The 19742-nt window shown below is 44.4% G+C and overlaps 1 protein-coding gene across 1 annotated transcript in view; it reads right to left on the bottom strand.

Annotated features, from left to right (window-relative positions):
• LOC126416207 (uncharacterized) overlaps positions 1–19742 on the bottom strand; it is a 1274366-nt gene that overhangs the window by 703592 nt on the left and 551032 nt on the right. The window lies entirely within an intron of this gene.

Here is a 19742-nt window from a genome sequence, read left to right as displayed (position 1 = left end):
GTGTTGTCCTTCGCTCTTTTGTATTCCAGGCAGAATTTACTTCTTTAGCTGAAATATTTATCCGGTTTTCTTGCAACAGCTCACACTGCCTTTTATCGGGTATCGCTTATTACTGACAACTCAGACAGATGAGAACATCAGCCATTCCTGAGAGGAAAAAAAAAACTGAACGATTCTACAGTCAGAAGTCGAGAATAATACACAACATTGGATGTAGCCGCGTTTAGGAAAAAAGGCGGTAGCAGAAGGTTTTATAATCCAACATTGCTGTGAAATCGAGTAGCAGTTCTATTGAGAGAGAAACTAATACAGTTCGTTTCCTGTCTCGCCTGCTTCACGATCGAAAAAAGATCCGCAGCGTCCCAAGCGAGGAAGAAGACGCCGCATTCTCCAGCGTTTTCCTCGTGTGTCGAGTGTCATGCGTTGTCTCTGACACGGCCCTCATTAAGGACGTGAGCTGCTGCGGCGATGAGCAAAGACGTCGCGTTTTTCCTTGCGATAGCAGTTCATCCATCATCTGGTGTTCAGAGCGCAGTAGTTTGACGACAAGGAAGTCTGCTGCGTCAACGTCATCCGAAAGAAAGGGGCTCTTTCAAATAGAAGACCAACGTCACACCATCTTCTTAATTATCCATCAGACGCAACGTTATATGAAAATCAAAGACGCAGTTCTAACAAACAGTGGAAGAAAAATTATTTATTTCACAGTTGGTGGCGCTGCCTTCATTGTCACCAGAATACGACATTATGTAACAAATCTCTGATGTTGCACAGACGTATGCTCGGGATATTAATGTGAGAACGACCGTGTCGTCTTCGAGTCACGCTAAAGACGACGTTATAAGCTGCGGTAGGTTTGCTGTACACGAGAAGATGCAAACAAATAATGAAGTGAACAATCTGTGCTTATAGCGAAACTGTAAATAACAGACAAAAGCCACGTATGCACAAATATGGAGTGCATTAGTTTTGCGAGACTTCCGTCTCCCTACCACGGGCTCTGTATTCAATTTGTTTCAAATGGTTCAAATGGCTCTGAGCACTATAGGACTCAACATCCCAGGTCATAAGTCCCCTAGAATTTAGAACTACTTAAACCTATCTAACCTAAGGGCATCACACACACCCATGCCCGAGGCAGGATTCGAAGCTGAGACCGTAGCAGTCCCGCGGTTCCGGACTGCAGCGCCAGAACCGCACGCCCACCGCGGCCGGCAATTTGTTTCAAATTGTGAATTTAGTTTTGTATTGAGAGTCTCTACATGCCTGTAACAATACAACTCAGTTTTGTATCTTATCTATTACGCTACATTGCTTGACTGTTGGTAGCAATCCTGTCTCTTAGCACATTAGTTCGAACATACTATGAAAAATATTTTATCACTCACAACAGTTCTAAACAGTGTACCTCGTGCAGGGTTTGATTCCCACCTTCTATGTCGGGGTAATTTTTAAACACACAGTGCGCTCCCTCTTAATGAAAGGCTAATACCTGCATAGGTCATTTAAAAAAATGGTTCAAATGGCTCTGAGCACTATGAGACTTACCATCTGAGGTCATCAGTCCCCTAGAATTTAGAACTACTTAAACCTAACTAACCTAAGGACATCACACACATCCATGCCCGAGGCAGGATTCGAACCTGCGACCTAGTAGTCGCGCGGTTCCAGACTGAAGCGCATGGAACCGCTCGGTCACAGCGGTCGGCGGTCATTTAAAGAAAATGTTCTGTTATATGTAAAAACAAAGATGTTCCCGAGTTGCGACATAGTAGGAGCACAATTTTCCCAGTGATCTAAGAAGATACGTATATATTTTATATTCCAGTTACCGAACAGGACATGTTGTATTAGACATGATGTATTTAATTTCGAACCCTAATGACATTCATCAGTCATGAGTACATACAGTATGCCAATCACATCGAGTCGACCTATGCAAAAATGGTATGGTCACAATAATGAATCTAATAAGCTTTTCCGCATACACGTAAAATTTAAGTACAACTCCCACAGTTGTAGCAGACTTGCCGCCTATATGAAGAAGCATATTATTGTCCAATACGTTTCTTCACAGAGACATAATGTTTATTGCAACTTACAAAGGGACATCCTCCCATAGCATTATTTTTCCTGAACAGCAGTTGCCGACACCAATATAATTTTTTGAATTTTGGAGAGGTCAGTATTATGTAATTCTGCAGCCTTTCGTGGCCACTGTCACTAAAGTGAAAATCTCCTGGGTTATTAGGCAGCGTCATATTTCCTCTAAAATAATCAATGTTTCGACCCCTCTGTTGGGATCTTCCTCAGGGTTTTCCGGTGTCCGCTATTGCTAGAACACTGTCAGAGACCAGAGTCGCATTCTCTTATAAAGGGGAGTTTTCCCGCGTTCATGCTGGATAAGTGGTTGTACTGGTTAAAATTCTTGAGGCTACCATTGGTGGGCCATCGTCATGGGCTAATATTCCAGCACTAATGCAGAAGAAGGGGCGTTATTGGCTGAACTCTTGTGGATACTATTGGTGGACCATCGTCATTGGATAGAAAGACTATATTCCACACTTACGCCGGAGAAGGGTTACTGGTTGAAATTCCTGCTACTGCTATTGGTTGGCAGTCATCATTGGCTAGATGCGAAACGTACAGAGCAATAGAGGGGGGGAGGGGGGAGGGTGGGGGGGGGGGGAGTGAATATGCGGCCGCAGTGTGCGAGCAACGTAAACAAAGCGCTTCAAGTCACCTCGGTGGACAATAATATTTTGGGTACGCATTCCCCCTCTCTTGCTCTGTCCGTTTCGCATCTAGCCAATGTTGACGGCCAACCAATAGCTGTAGGAGGAATTTCAACCAATAACCCCTCTCCGGCGTGTGAAATAGTGCCTTTCTATCCAATGACGATGGGCCACCATTAGTATCCACAAGAGTTTAGCCAATAACGCCCCTTCTTCTGCATCAGTGCGGAAATATTAGCCTATGACGATGGCCCACCATTGGTAGCCATAAGAATTTTAACCAATACTACCACTTCTCTAACACGAACGCACGAAAACTCCCCTTTACAAGAGAACGCGACTCTGGTCTCTGACAGTGTTCTACCAGTAGTGGACACCGGAAGATTCTGAGGAAAATCCTGGCAGAGGAGTCGAAACGTCGATTATTTTAGAGGAAATATGACGCGGCCTAATAATCCAGATTTTAACTTCAGCTCAATATGATCTCAGCTGCTTTCCTGAAAACTTTCTTATAATATTATACACAATATGTTATATTTCAAGCTAAAATTTATGAAAGGGAATTACTTTATTTTCGATGTTACAATCGATAAGTACTAGCTTTAAAAGTACAGTTAAAATTATTTTTTAGAAACATTTGAAATCAAAAATTATATGCCACACTTAAAATTTCTATTATTAATTACGCAATCTAGCACTGTTCACTATGTTTATTTCTGGGTTCATTTAAGAAGTAATAATAGAAATTAATAAAAATTCATTTCTCGAGAAAAATTGTAAACCCTTTGGAATATGGTTATTACCGCAGAGTGAAGGAGCAGTAGGCATGCCTCTGATGTGATAGGGCGTATTTTTGTATTTTGGGCAAACAATGTAATTTCGGATTTTGTTAACTCGAAGATTCGCAAGACTGCATGATATACTAAAATGTCGCAAAATATACTAACGTAAAAACAAAAATTCTGCAACAACGATCTTCAAATTTATTTAGATCAGTCCAACCAAGAGGTCCCAAAATGTGAGAATTTCAGCTTCAAGAATCAGACCCCCTAGACAAGAAGAACCGTAGACTTCTCTACAAGAAAAGCTAAGTAAACTAAAAAGTTTATTGTAATCTTACTCCTCTCAAATCTGCAGTAAAGACTCTGCCTAATAACTGAAATTAGGAAGGAGGGGGGGGGGGAGATTACAAACTCCGCATTTTGTAGTACTTAAATTGCATATCTATGCGACGAAGCTTACTTGTGTCGTTATTGTGACCATACAATTTTTTACATATGCCGACTCGATGAAGTTAGTAAACTATAAGTACTCACATCTGAAGATGGCCATTTTTGTTCGAAATTAATTAGCTCATGTGAAATAATATAGTTTTGCAACCCGTAACTGGAATAGAAAAACGTATACACAGACATATTCGACCGAAATGAGTAAATTGGCACAAAACTGTTTAATTTTTATTTCCTGATTCTAAACCGTAGAGTCATTAGTTAAAAACCTTAGTTAGAAACAAGTTTCGCAACACTTTATTATTATGGAAACGAGGCTGCGTTAGTCTCTCAAGATTGCGATAACTGCAGTTTATGTAAACAGCTGCAACTGCTTAGCTTAGGTTTCACAAAGAACATTCTATTACCTTGAGAACAAGACGGTAGACGACGCTTTACAGTCGCTAGATCGATAGTAAGATTTGTTTTACAGCAAATTTCTACTGCTAACAAGACCGTTGTCAGACAGTTCCCATTATTTTGTCGGAAAGGGTTTTGCACTGTTGGCAAGGACAAGTGACACCTGACTGCTCTTTGGGTTGATATACTAACGCACCATTGGTACTTTGAACGTAAACACATAGCCGTTATTCACTCTACTGCCACCACTTCCCAAAGGTAGTGCACAGATCACAAAAGTTACTCAACCACATCGTAATCTTTTACATACATCATGAACAGCTTAAGGTATCGTAAAGACGGTTTCGTCAGTGCGAGAAGAAATTCGTGAACGAACGTTGAACAGTAGAAAACAATCCAGGTCATGCAATGACAGGCTCTACTCCCGGCTTCAAGACGACCCTGTCTGGAATCTTAACAAGAGACGTTTCACTGCCTTTATCTCATCAGAGATATTCCGACATTCTATGTAATGTGGGATTGGCCAGTAATTGTCCCGTGACGCGGAGAGCAGAGTTCAGTGACTTCGAAAGTGGACTATTCAACGGATGTCACCTGAGTAACACATCAATCAGGATATTTTGAACCTACTATAGGGACCTAAGTCGACTGTTGGTGATGTGATTGTGAAGTGGAAACGTGAAGGAACCACCACAGCTAAACAAAGACCACGCAAATCTCAAGTACTGGCACACAGGGACCGCCGAACAATCTGAAGCGTGGTTGCCAAAAACAGCCTGAAATCAACTGGAGAAACAGTTCGCGAGTTCCAAAGTATTACCTGGAGTCCAGCTAGCACAATTACTAACACAATGATTGTGGGTAGAGAGTTAAAAAGAATGTGTTACAATGATCGAGCAGCTCCAATTACGCAATGCATTTCTGAAGTCAGTACTAACCGTTGCCTTAGGTCAGTGGTTCCCGACCTGTGTGAGATCATTATCCCTGAGGGCAATCACATGTTAGCTAGTACACTCCCCCAGCCGCACACACACACACACACACACACACACACACACACACACACACACACAGACACACACGAAATGTTTAATATAAAGAATTTTCTATAAACACGTACGTTTCTAAAATGATGAAAGGTAAGTGAAGCTTTTGCACGTGGTTTGCAAAACCGCGAGACAATTACTATGGCTTATTTGTGACCACATTTTTTATAGAATGATGAAACAATTCTCAGCGCATTGCGACTGTTACCTAAATTACCTTCTCAGAAAAGAAAGCTATTCACACTGAGGGTAGACACTTGTTACAAAACATGCTTCCCCTCCACCACTCTTCTCCCTAGTGACACTTTCTTCACCCACATCCTGCACCGCCGTTTGAAATGTGTGAACTATATTCAGACCTACTGTTTGTAAATGACTCTTTACTCCTCAACTGGAAGAAATTGGATGACTTCAGACTGTCAATGCTTTGGGTCTGACCACTGCTACTACTACTACTACTACTACTAGTAGTAGTAGTAGTAGTAGTAGTAATAAAACAAAGTGTGGGCCACACAGCAGTGTAGTTGCCGTTACATAATTACTGCTGTGCTGTGAGTTAGCTAATATTCTGTTACGAAGTGAAAAATGAACCAATTTATGGTCTCTTGTAAGAACTACCTACTAGTCGATAAGGCGTTTTCATGAGATATTTAACCATATGTGATGCATGTGTCTTAATTTTACTGTTACTGATGCATGGAACAAAGTACAAAGTATGTGTGTAGCGGGTGGACTAAGTGAGGAAGATACACAGGCTGTAACATCCACAACACTGTGCCATGCATTAATTCTAGAGTGTGGGAAAAATGTATAATTAATGGTAATTTTTGTAATCTCTAAATAATGATAATGGTAAAGATCTTTTAAAAGTAATTTAATTTTGTGACAGAAACACAATACTACCCTTTTGGTTTTACCCCTCAGAGAACTGCATTTTACCCCTCAGGGGGTGATTACCCCCTGGTTTGGAATCACCACCTTTGGTGGTGCAAACAGCAACGCAACTGGGTATTGGCTGACAGAAAATGAGTGGTTTGGAGTGATGAATCATGCTCCATCCTATGGGATTCGGAAGCAAGGGTTCGGTTTTAGCGAATACCTGGAGAACGTTACCCGCCATAAGTGTGGAAGAGGTGATTTTATAGCATGGGGAGGTGGGGTTTGTGGTTAGAATTTGGTCCCTTCGTGAATTTAAGGAAACGTAAATGCGGAAGGGCTTGAACACATTATACAGCAAAGTGTACTCTATACAGGAGAGGAACAGTTAGGAGGCGATGATTGCCTGTATTGGAATGAAAATGCATCCCGTATAAAGCAGCATGTACGAGGTGTTGGTTTATGGACAACAACATTCCTTAAATGAAGTAGCCTACTTAGAATTCGGACCTGTGTGCAATGGAGTTAGATCGCCTGCTTCACTCCACACCCCAGTTTCCATCATCATTATCTTTCGTCGTTTCGGCTTCTTTAATTCCTCCATAGACATTCCGACACCTGACTGAAAGTGCCCCCACAAGATCGGGAATCGAACCCGAGCAGTTAGGATTGACATTCCGTCGCGCTACCGGGGGCGGACATCGGATAACGTTGACATGTTCTGGCTCCCGGAAAGCCAGGATTCGAACCCCCTCCACGACCAGGTTTGAAGCGTAGTCGAAAGAATTGCTAACAAGACAAGGCTCCCTAACGTTGCAGCTCTACGCACCTCCACAAAGCAGCATTCGCGAATATGGACAGCGTTGTTTTAAAACGTGCGTGCGATCGCTTCAGGACAAGATGGGAGGCGGTCATTGCTGCTGAAGGGGGCTACATCGAATAACGTTACTCTAGAATAAATTTGCTTTTAAAATCATTATTTGTCAGGATTTAAGCGCCGCACCCTGTACACCTACAACATTATTTTTGCTAGACCACCAGATACGACTGTTCAGTAAACACAACTCGCACGTTGTTGTTGTGGTCTTCAGTCCTGAGACTGGTTTGATGCAGCTCTCCATGCTACCATATCCTGTGCAAGCTTCTTCATCTCCCAGTACCTACTGCAGCCTACATCCTTCTGAATCTGCTTAGTGTATTCATCTCTTGGTCTCCCTCTACGATTTTTACCCTCCACGCTGCCCTCCAGTATTAAATTGGTGATCCCTTGATGCCTCAGAACACGTTCCCTTCTTCTAGCCAAGCTGTGCCACAAACTCCTCTTCTCCCCAATTCTATTCAGTACCTCCTCATTAGCTATGTGATCTACCCATCTAATCCTAAGCATTCTTCTGTAACACCACATTTCGAAAGCTTCTATTCTCATCTTGTCCAAAGTATTTATCGTCCATGTTTCACTTCCATACATGGCTACACTCCATACAAATACTTTCAGAAATGACTTCCTGACACTTAAATCTAAACTCGATGTTAACAAATTTCTCTTCTCCAGAAACGCTTTCCTTGCCACTACCAGTCTACATTTTATATCCCCTCTACGTCGACCATCATCAGTTATTTTGCTCCCCAAATAGCAAAATTCTTTTACTACTTTAAGTGTCTCATTTCCTAATCTAATTCCCTCAGCATCACCCGACTTAATTCAACTATATTCCATTATCCTCAATTTGCTTTTGTTGATGTTCATCTTATATCCTCCTTTGAAGACACTATCCATTCCATTCAGCTGCTCTTCCAAGTCCTTTGCTGTTTTTGACAGAATTACAATGTCATCGGCGAACCTCAAAGTTTTTATTTCTTCTCCATGGATTTTAATACCTACTCCGAATTTTTCTTTTGTTACCTTCACTGCTTGCTCTATATGCAGATTGAATAACATCGGGGAGAGACTACAACCCTGTCTCACTCCCTTCCCAACCACTCGCACGTTGTAGTCATGGAATTGCTAGCGAGCGATGCTCTGTAGATAGACAGAAGGAGCGGAAGTGAGGACTAGGAAGGAGCGCTCGTCCCGTGTTTCTGGGCAGGAGTAGGAGGCGCGGCAAACAAACAGCGCGGCTCCTGGGCGGCGAGCAAACATTTTGACGGCTGCGGCGGCGCCTCAAAGCGGAGGAGGCTTCTGTCCGGCGGCAGGGAGCGCAACAGGGCTGCGCTTGTGTGGCCGGGGGCCTGGGAGCGCCGGGCAGCAGGCGCCGCCCAGCACACAGGGGGCTCTCACTGGCGGCCCCCCACAGCACAGGATGAAGGCACCGGCCCTCTTCCTCACAATCAGCGTACAAGAGTGTCTCCGCGGCACGGAGATTAGCCCAGTAAGCGTTTCTGTCGCTACCGACGGTTGTGAATGACTCAACAGCTCCTCAGGCGTGTGCATCGTCGAACACGATACCACTCCTGAACGCATCAGCGAGCTGGTTCTGTTGGTTTCTGAGGGCCCCATCTCGGGTTTCCAGTATGCGACGCGGGTGAGGCTTTGTAGAGCATGGAGCTTGATGGGTCAGGCTTATCATAATCATAAGCAGAGTAGGGTCGGGATCTGCTACGACGGCTTGAGGACCTTCAGGGCTCCCAAGACGGTAGTCGTTTTCCAGAAAATGTTAGAAAGAAACCTTTGAGGCGTCCTTGCAGGAAGCAGATTTTTTTCAGAGAGATTTCTCCAGCGTGGGCTTAATACACAGGTGCACGAAGAAGAAAGTACTTTCGCTTGATGTGTTCAAATGGCTCTAAGCACTATGGGATTTAACATCTGAGGTCATCAGCCCCTAGACTTAGAACTACTTAAACCTAACTAAGGACATAACACACATCACACACATCCATGCCGGTGGCAGGATTCGAACCTGCCACCGTAGCAGCCGCGTGGTTCCGGACTGAAGTGCCTAGAACCGCTCGGCCACACGGGCGTCCGCTTGATCTGTCACTCTCAAGTAACACAGCTGGATAAAACTTGCACTATGTCGTTGGTGTTGTGGTCTTCAGTGCAAAAACTAGTTTGATGGTGCTCTCCATGCTACTCTATCCTGTGCAAGCTTCTTAACCTCCGAGTAACTACTGCAATCCACATCCTTCTGAATCTGCTAACTGAATTCACCTCTTGGTCTCCCTCTGCAATTTTTAACCCCCACGCTTCCTTCTAGCACTAAATTGGTGATCCTTTGATGCCTCAGAATGTGCCTACCAACAGATCACTTCTTCTACACACAAATTTCTCTTCTCCCCAATTTTATTGAGGACCTGCTCATTAATTACTAATCTTCAGCATTCTTCTGTAACACCACATTTCAATAGCTTCTATTCTCTTCTTGTCTAAGCTGTTTATCGTCCATGTCTCACTTCCTTAAATGTCTACACTCCATACAAATAGTTTAAGAAACTCCCTGTTCTGCGCTCATAGGCAGCACACCGCGCATGGTAAACTCGGCGCTCGGGGACCACAGCACAGCTATGACACCTGAGGACGGGCTTATAACAGTCCGAAACCGGTAATGTGAAAATGAATTAATTTACAACTGAACTGGTATTTTCAACTCTGCTGGTTTAAGATAAGACATCCAGACGCTTAAATGTATACTCGGTGTTCACAAATTTCTCTCCTTCAGAAACGCATTCCTTGCCGTTGCCAGTCTGCATTTTATATCCTCCCTACTTCGACCGTCATCAATTATTTTGTTACCCAGATAGCAAAACTCATCTACTACTTCCTCATTGCCTAATCTAATTTAATTCGTCTAGATCCATTATCCTCGTTTTGCTTTTCCTGATGTTCATCTTATATCCCCCTTTCAAGACACTGTCCATTCCGTTCAACTGCTCTTCCAAGTCCTCTCTGACAAAATTACAATGCCATTGGCAAACATCAACGTTTTTATTACTTCTCCCTGGACTTTAATTCCTGCAGAATTTCCTTTTGTTTCCTTTACTGCTTGCTCAATGTACAGATTGAATAACGTCGGGGATAGGCTACAACCCTTTATCACTCCCTTCTCAACCACTGCTTCCCTTTCGTGCCCCTCGACTCTTATAACTGCCATCTGGTTTCTGTACAAATTGCTAATAGCCTTTCGGTCCTCGTTTTTTACTCCTGTCACCTCTAGAATTTGAGAGTATTCCAGTCAACATTACCAAACGCTTCCTCTAAGTCTACAAATGCAACAAACGTAGGTTTGCCTTTTCTCTATGCCTGTCTACAATGAGAATTCGTAGGGTCAGCATTGCCTCTTGCATCATTCACCGAAAGAACTGCTGCAGTATCGCACAGGTGGTAGCTAAAAGAAATACGCACTGAAGCGAATCAAAGTAAGTTATTCAAAGGCAATAGTTACATTGAAGTTACCACAATTTATGATGGTACACTCGACATTCCAAAAGGCAGAACATGACAGCAGTGCATGCTATGCAAAGTATTTCCAAGGTCGTTACAAAGTTGGCAAAGAGCTCTTGTTGTAGCGCGACCCATTCCTCTGCCAGCGAGGATGACAACGGCACGTTGGTCGTCGGTGCATGTAGACGTGCTGCAGTCTGTCCCCCTCGCCCCCCCCCCCCCCCCAAAGCAGTCTACGAGTGCTCGATGGCATTTAAGACGGGGGAACGAGCATACCACCCCATTCGCTGAATATCCCCTCATTCTGAGAGCTCCCACACCTGCGCAGTTTTGATTCGGTCTCCCATCGTCATCCATAAAAATGAAGTCAGCGCCGAATGTACGCCTGAATAGACGCACATGGGGAAGGAATACAATGTCAGACCATAACATCTGGACAATCAAGACAATCATGCCTGAAAATGTTCTTGAGTGCATTACGTGTTCCCAATTTCCCAACCTTGCACGAGCGTACTGAGCTCCAGATCTCTGGACTGGTGACCGTTCCCCACGATTGCCTTTTCAGGAGTGCATTTAGCCCTTACTTAATTTTTATGGATGACAGTGACCGAGCGAGGTAGCCCAGTGGTTAGCATACTGGACTCGCATTCGGGAGGACGACGGTTCAAATCCTTGTCCGGCCATCCTGACTGAGGTTTTCCTTGATTTCCGTAAATCGCTTCAGGCAAATGTCGGGATGGTTCCTTCGAAAGGGCACGGCCGACTTACTTGGTTCAAATGGCTCTGAGCACTATGCGACTTAACTTCTGAGGTAATCAGTCGCCTAGAACTTAGAACTAATTAAACCTAACTAACCTAACGACATCACACAAATCCATGACCGAGGCAGGATTCGAACCTGCGACCGTAGCGGTCGCCCGGTTCCAGACTGTAGCGCCTAGAACCGCACGGCCACTCCGGCCGGCCCGTATCCCTTCCCAATCCTTCCCTTTATCCGATGGGACAGATGACCTAGTCCCCTCCCCCAAATCAGCCAACCAACCAATGGATGACAGTGAATGACTGCATTGAACTGTGCAGGTGGATCATCTCCTGCACCCAGAGGACATACGACGAGTGGAGTGGCCTGCCCGCTCACCTGTCTCAAATCCCATCTAGATAGTGTGGGATGCGTGGCGTATAGGAGAGGGAAGCATTGGCAGCTGTCAAGCGGTCTGGGGCAGAAATGGAAAATCCAACGACAAGAGCTCGTTACCAACCTCGTGGCCAGCATGGAAGAGCACTGCAGAACACGCACTGCCGTCCACGGTGATCACATACCGTAATAACAACCTTGTACTACCTTTTTGTATTGTCCACAGGAGAATCATAAATCGAGGTGACTTCTGCGTCTCAGTGAAAGTGTCACTTCTGCTCGTCTGTTGAGTATTTCTTTGAGTTACCTTCTGTATGGTAACGCAGCATCTCTTTCTACGAGGGTCACTCTAAAGAAATGCAAACTATTTTTTTTAAATCCATCTTTTATTCTACATGTTTGAAAGTTTTACTGTGTGTAGATACATCATATGAGGCGAAACAAGTTTACAACAATTTGGGAGTGTATTCTCGTGTGCAAGCATCGAATACTGTTCAGATACTTTCCGGCTTTTGAGCACAGCGTTGCAGTTTAGTGGGCGTGCTTTGTGTAACGATGCCTCATTGTCACAACGTGGATCCTTTACCACAAGCTGCTTAGTGGTGTGAAATGAAGGTGACGGACGTTGTGAGCTATGACTGAAGTCAATGAACTGTGGATGAAACCCGACCAACAGTCATTACATGCATTGATAAAAAATGATAGTGCATTGAGAATGGCTAGTTTCTAGCTGAAATCTAGATCTGCCAATAAAATCTCAAAAGGACGACTGATAGCTGAAATCTATTATTTACAAGTCAATATGAAGGGCTTATTTCAATAGTGGTACAACTCCACTTTTGTTCATTGTGAGATACAGAGTTCTGAAGTTAAATCAGCGCTGAAAAATCTGCAGTTGAGATACCAGATATATATAAGCATATGGCTTCTTGCTAGAGATGAACCTTTCTTTCTGTTTGTTTGGACCATAACCTCAGAAGCATTATAGACAGGAAAGTGGAGATAATGGACTTGTACCACCATTGAGATAAGCCCTTCATATAACAGTCACTGCGTGCAACAGCCTTCTGAATGGGAGGTAACCTGATCAATAAACTCCGTTCGTTGCCGTGGAAGCTTCAAGTGTTGTGTTTTGCAAAATCGTTACCTACTGACTGCGAGCAATTTTTTTTTGTTTCTGTGTCTGTGAAATACCGGCTGAAGTGGCTAGGAGCCAACTGGAGGCGGCGTATAAACTCTTAGCAGTGAGCATTTTCCAGTCCAGCGGTCGGATCTCTAAATCTTTCAGAAAGTAGGTAGTCGCAGCGATTTGATTATTTGTTTTGGAGACCCCCTTCTTCAAGGGTCGAACTGAGGCACCAGATCTTACTGAATACTTTTTTTTTTTTTCTACGAAGTATAGCCGGACTGACAGTTAATCCGCGTCGGCCAATAAACATTTTCGTGTTAACCTGCAGAGCAATAAGTTGAGTAATTTGCCTCGTACGGCGCAGAACGCTTGCTGCAACCGGCCGTGGGTCTTTGGACGACCCTACAGAATGTCCGGGAATGAGGCAAAGGCAACGTTTCAGCTGTACTGATTTGACTGTACTTCACATAATCGATTATCGGCACATACAGTCCCAAAATGATATGTGCCTGAGAACTCGAACAGATCAACGAAACTAAGCCAAAATATTATGAGCCTGTCCACCGTAGATTGAATGCCGTCTAGTGGGTTTGCCGAACGAGACGCGGTAAGGGAAACGTGTGCCGGTGGACAAATATGTGGAAACACCAAAAATATAACACTGTTATGCCTTTATTATGCCTAATACGGCGTAGGGAACAGGTTGGCATCCAAAGGTCTCGGAATGGTTGGTTTTCGAGGGAATATTATACTATTCTTCCTTCAAAATAGTGGCAACTTCAGGTAACGATGGTGGATGTCGACAACGATCAGCCACTCTTCTCTCTAAAGAAGACTAAAAATGGTTCAAATAGTTCTGATCACGATGTGACTTAACATCTGTGGTCATCAGTCCCCTAGAACTCAGAACTACTTAAACCTAACTAACCTAAGGACATCACACACATCCATGCCCGAGGCAGGATTCGAACCTGGGACCGTAGCAGTCGCGCGGTTCCGGACTGAGCGCCTGAACCGCTAGACCACCGCGGCCGGCCTAAAGAAGACTAAAGGGCTCAATACATATAGATCTGGTGATTGGGGTGTCCAGGGGAGATGTGAAAATTTATTCTCGCGCTCACATAACGAGTTCCGGACGTTGCAAGTTATGTGAGCATGGACCCTGTCGTCTTGAAACAGAGCATTACCATTGGGGAACAAACACTGTACCATGCGTTGCGTATGATCAGCAAAAGCTACAACGTAATCTCTGGCAGTAATGTGACTTTGTGGAGTACCACGACGTGGGTGGCCAAATCATTAGCGAAGCCGTGTCTTGTTTCAACCATGGGACGTAAACCCGGCCAGAAGTTGGAAGCAACGTGCAACGAGACTCATCCAACCAAATGACTTTTTTCCACTGCTCCATATTCAACGTTTTATAACCTCCACACTACCTTTTCCTGTTACGGGTATTTGAAACACTGCTAAGGCTGCCTTACAGTTCCCTGCTGTTTTGGTGCTGACAGGGTTCGCGATTGCGACATTGAGTTCTGCATTGAATTTTGCAGCTGTCGCTATGTTTTCCTGTTTTTCAACGCAGTCCTGTTGAATAACCGTCTATGACGACCACTCAGCACACATGTTCTTCCGCTTTATGCCCGAACTGGTGATGTTTTCCCACTTTCCCTGTATGCAGTGCAAATCTTCAAAACGGTGCCTCTAGAAGCACCGAACAATTCGACTACCCTGGTTAGGGAAGCTCCCACAGTACGAGATCAAGAACTTGCCAACGCTCGAATTCACTTAGCTCCCACATAATGCACGCGCAACTACACTGAACCCTGTTCTGACCACATATGACACTGAGCCGTGCTCACTCCCAACTACGCGTTTTCGTGAACTTCGCTGTCTATCTGTGTTTGGTTTCCCGCCCTTGTTGTGGTTACGCCGTGGTTCTTCTTCCTTCTACGTGTGGCAGCAGTGATGTGTATCGATATTTGCGCCGTGTACCATCTTTGGTTTGGTGCTTATAATTTCCGGCTAGGGGGACTGCAAGCAGTCGGTCGGTTGTTGCAGACGAGGGAAGCTATCTCCGCGTGGTGCAGTCGGCTGGGTCCGCTGGCGGTCCCTGCGCAGTGTAGGAGCGTGTGTGGAGCTGTCCGATCGCTACGAGCTTCGTGGTTCACCGACCCAGGACGTCAAAGTTGAGTAGTGGTTTCAACTACCCAAGCCACGTCCATTCATGTTGTGGTGGCTCGTTTCGGTGGTTTGCTGTTGGGGAGGTTTTCCTGCGAGCAACACCGAGTGTTTCTACTGCTGAAATTTGGCCACCATGCGGTGCAATTAACTATTTTGGTTGACTACAATTCGAGTGCACCAGTGGAATTTTCTTCTTAGTGGCCGTTAGTGTTCCGGTTACCTGCCCTGGCCACTAACGTAATTTCAGACAGCGTTCTTTCCTCACCTGTTGTCGCTGTCCAACATGGTGTGTAATTTTTACAGTTAATACATACTCCATTGTGGATTACCACGTTTGTAACCTTTTGTGTTTGAGTTCTCATGTACTGCTTGATGGGAAGCAAGTCGTTGTGTCGGTCGGTCCGTGGCTGCCCCCTGGTTGGATTCCGACGGATCAAGTATAGTTGGGCTCACCACCTGCCTCGCCTAAGCGAACGAGGGCAGACCGATCTCCCTGGAGGCTTCTGAGTGCTGTTGTCATTATTGTCTTTCCCACTGGTGTTTATCAGTTTACAGCTACTTAAAATTTAAGGCTTTCTTCTTAAAAATTTTTGCAAAATTAATTGTGGGCTTTGTCATGTAACCTTATTCTTAAAATTCTAAAAATTAACATCTGAGGTCATCAGTCGCCTAGAACTTAGAACTAATTAAACCTAACTAACCTAAGGATATCACACACGTCCATGACCGAGGCAGGATTCGAACCTGCGGTCGCTCGGTTCCAGACTGAAGCGCCTAAAACCGCACGGCCAACCCGGCCGGCATTGAAACTTAACTGTGGCCTTCAGCCATTGGTATTGGACCTTTCATATGTTTGTTCTATCTGCTTCGCCTTGAGGCTTTCCACTTAGCTGTGATATGTTTTTTTTCCTTACTATTTTATTTGCCTTTTTTAATTGCATTTTTATCTTGTTGATTTTTAAGATTTCTCGTTTTTAAACCCTGTGGTCTTATGCCTTTAAAAGTCTGTGGTAATATATTTTAAAATTTTGAAACTTAATTGTGTCCTTCAGCCATTGCAATTACACCTTATATATGTTTGTTCTATCTGCTTTGCTTTGAGGCTGTGATAGATGTTTTTTTAAATTCTTTTTATTGCTATTTTAATTGGTTTTTTATCGAGTTGGTTTTTAATATTTCTTGTTTGGAGGGCTTCAGCCGTGAAAGAGTTGCATTTGGTAGAGGTTCAGCCATGTGCCGCTTTGGTTGTGAATGTGTTATTAAATTACAATTAGAAGGTGAAACTGATCCCAACCTTATTTGGCAGTTTCCACAATCCTAATTACCTGTTCTGCCTGGCGGATTTAGCGGGCGTTTCAGACAATTTCAGCGTATTCAGGACACTGCACAGGTGACGTTCTTGGTCAATTACAGCAGTGGCACCCGCAGGCTTGGCTGGCATTCACGCTCAACTACTCATTTCTCCAACATCTACATACAAGAGTACAGAGACAAATGGGTGGGGGGGGGGGTCCTTCTAACACCGATAAAGGCCACAAATGCGGAAATCCACTGACAGAAGCCCGACTAGCTACACGTTGTTGTGGCCCGTCGCGTGGGAACAAGCGTCTCGGAAACGGTGCAGCTGGTCGCCTGTTCCAGTGCTGCTCCCGTGTGCGTTTATGGATAGTGGTTCAAGGGTGGAGAAACGGCGAGTGGGCGACAAGGTGTTGGACGTCCACGCCTCATCTCAGAATGTGGAGGTCGGCGCCTCACCTGTTCTGTAAAGCAAGGCTGGAGGCTGTCTGTGGCAGGTCTGACGCAAGAGTAAAATACCGTTGCGGGCGCAAGTGTTTTGGACCACACCTTTCCGCGCACATTGTTGATCAAGGGACTCTAGAGGCGATCACTAAATGTTCCTATATTGACCGAACGACATCTTCAGTTACCAATGCATTGTGATCTGGATCATCGAGATCCTCGTGGATCAGTGGAAACCTGTCGCCTAGTCCGATCAATCAGTTTTGTAGTTACACGAGGTCAAGAGGGGGGGGGGGGGGGGCAGGGGTCGTGTCGGGGTTATCGAAACTTGAGCTGAAGAATGGAGGCAGATCGTTGATGTATTACGATATTAGGAACCTTCACCTGGGCATACATGAGTGCTGTGTTAGTAATAAAAGACTCCATGATATCTGTGGATTACTTGAGCATTATTCCGGACCGCACGTATCCCTTTATGCTTGATTTCATCCCCGACGTCAATGGAATGTCCCATCAGGGTAACTGCGCGTGTCACAAGGCCAGAATCACGCTGCAGTGGCTCATGGAGCATGACACTGAACTCACGTTGATGCCTTGGCCGGCCGCGGAGGTCGAGTGGTTCTAGGCGCTTCAGTCCGGAACCGCCCGACTGCTACGGTCGTAGGTTCGAATCCTGCCTCGGGCATGGATGTGTGTGATGTCCTTAGGTTAGATAGGTTTAAGTAGTTCTAAGTTCTAGGTGACAGATGACGTCAGATGTTAAGTCCCATAGTGCTCAGAGCCAATTCAACCATTTTTTGATGTCTTGGTCTCCAAATTAAGCTCATCCGATCCCTATAGAACACACCTGGGAAGCTACAGGAAGCTTCAGGGTGCCAACAAGCCCTCACTGGCTACGGGGCCGTAATTTATAGGTACTGCGTGACCTGTGCGTAGACATCTGTGACCTGTGCGTAGACACGTCTTGTCACATACATCTGTAAAGATTTCAAGGACCTGTCGAAACCATGCTCTCCAAAATCGCTGCTAAAATGGATTACAAACTTTTAATTGCGGCTTGTGGGGATATGTCTTGTGCGATTCTGCCTACAGATCACTACACCATTCACGAACTCCAGCATCTCTCCATCACATCACCAACGAACTGAACATGACAAGTGCCACAAGTCGATTTCCCAGAAACTCCCCCAATGGAAGACGATTTAGAATAAGCGAACACGTGTCTCGGCTTATCCATAGACACTGAGAAAAGTAAGGCCGAAGTAATTGACGTACTTGAGATGCTTTTTTAGGGGGCGTTAATCTCGGTCTAAATGGTGGCACAGTGGCTAGCGTTGCAGTCTCTCTCTTTAGTGCCCTGTGCGCGAAATCCGATTATTAATTTTATTTATTTTAATTTATTTTATTTTATTTACGTACCCTTAACCGTAGAAGGTTAATACTCGTACTTTTCTCATAAAGTTAGGGGATACAAGACCGTTATATTAATTATACATACGTGTACAGTATTTTCGGGGCTTTAAGTGTTTCTAAATTCTCATATTCTTATATCTATTATTACATTCTTACATTTTATTCTGAAATTTATGCTTCAGAAAGATTTGGTGCATTCTCTTGGATGATACAGGTCGTAGAAACATAGAAATTCTGAACACCAAGAACATCGCGCGAAGCCACGTTTTCCACGACGTCATTTCTTCAAATGAGTCTCACTAGGAAAAGAAACGCCGTTAACATTGCTAAATATTTCACGCGTTGGCGGTAATGTCGCGGCAAACCACTCATAAAATTGTCGCTTGCGAATCAAGCCACTCTAGAAGGAATTCATTGATAAAAATTTTTTCCTTCATTTGTTTTTACTTCATTCACCAGAAGTACACTTCAGAGGATAACGTTTTTCAGTGTATACTGGAAAACATTAGTGTTGTAATCTTCTACTGATATGGGTAGATAAATGAAAACAAAAAGAAAAAATAGTAATCGGGTTTCGAACACGTAAAAGTGTGAAGCTGCGACGCTAGCCATTGTGCTATCGCTACGGTAGAACAGTTTTGTCGCTAAAAGGAACGTAAAGTACCTCGAAAACTTTGAATGGCACTTTTTCAGAAACGGTCAAATATCTACGGGTAAGCCGAGACAAGTGTTCGCTTGTTTTGAATCCCCTTTCACAGACCGAAGTTTCTGCGAAATCGGGTTATGGCATTTTCCGCTTTCTCTTCGTGGGTAGAGAGCGCATTTCCGCTATTTCCACAATGTGAAACTGTGGCCTTTTGGGTGTACTGATGCATTCGGATAGTACTTCAGTTGTAGTTTTTGGAACCTTATATTCTGTCGGCGGAAGCCCAATGACCCAAGACCTGAGTGGGAGGCCAGTGTCAGTTATCAGCTTGAGGCGGTTATAGTGAAAAGAACGACTTAGCGGAGAATGATAACTAAAGCGTTTGATCTAATATGACGATTTTACTTTCATAGCACTGAATATCAAGATCGTTGTAGCTGAACACCAGGATTGTACTAAGCGTTTTTTTACTTTTATCCTATTGTTTAGAAGTCAGACGTGTGGAGTTTTCTAAGCAGCGATCGAATTAAAGAACTCAAATGGGCTGAATATGAGTCTTAAATAGTTAATAGCTTCTGTCGAGTCAAAGCGAGGCTGGCGGCTCTTCTAAAACATTTTCACAGCATTAGGAATGTAACAATTTATTCCCTTCTGCTGTATTTTCATAAACCTATTTCTTTTGTTACATCACATTACGAACTCCCGTGCGCTCGCTTGGAGCACGTAGAGGTCGCTCTGTGGGCGCTTCTTTCCTCGACGAGGACAGGAACCCTCCACCGATGCGGCGAAGGCCATTAAGTCTGCAGAGGCCAGCCGTCACTTGTTCAGATAACAC

This window comes from Schistocerca serialis, chromosome 8, assembly GCF_023864345.2.
Source record: "Schistocerca serialis cubense isolate TAMUIC-IGC-003099 chromosome 8, iqSchSeri2.2, whole genome shotgun sequence".
NCBI lineage: Eukaryota > Metazoa > Arthropoda > Insecta > Orthoptera > Acrididae > Schistocerca > Schistocerca serialis.
Note: the sequence above shows the minus strand (reverse complement) of the source record. Positions and strands in the feature narration are given on the sequence as shown.